This window comes from Nicrophorus vespilloides, unplaced genomic scaffold (genome assembly GCF_001412225.1).
Source record: "Nicrophorus vespilloides isolate i.1.1-1 unplaced genomic scaffold, Nicve_v1.0, whole genome shotgun sequence".
NCBI lineage: Eukaryota > Metazoa > Arthropoda > Insecta > Coleoptera > Silphidae > Nicrophorus > Nicrophorus vespilloides.
The window spans coordinates 9,800-10,279 of NW_017100048.1; positions in this window are offsets into that span (position 1 = coordinate 9,800).

Below are 480 nucleotides of genomic sequence, written 5' to 3' on the forward strand. Positions count from 1 at the left end.
AGGGAAACGTAAATTTTCGTCAATGAATTGGTTTTTTTCGATTTTTTTTTTGTTTTTTTTTTTTTTTGTAAGGATACGAATTAACTAACGAAATGGTAGTTTACTTGTGTAATAATTAGGTGTGTTGTGAGAAGAGGCGCGGGCACCCCCAGCTGGTGCGAGGACCAAAACGGTGGCTGCCAGAGCTCGACTCATTACTACGATGATTCAATCACCGTTTATTTTTTTATTTTTTGATCATACTACCAAAAATTTCCATTTGCAAATGTCTTTTCGTTTCGTTCCGTTATTATTGATAATCAATGATTACCGCAGATCTTACAAAATGAAAAAAAAAATATCCAACGATTACGACAGAATCGGCCTAATCTTCAACCCAGCCCGCCGAGATGTAGCAAACACGAAGGAGTAAGTTTTTTTTGTTGTTGTTGTTGTTGCTGAAAACCGAATGTACCTCAAAAAAAAAACAAAAAACAAAAA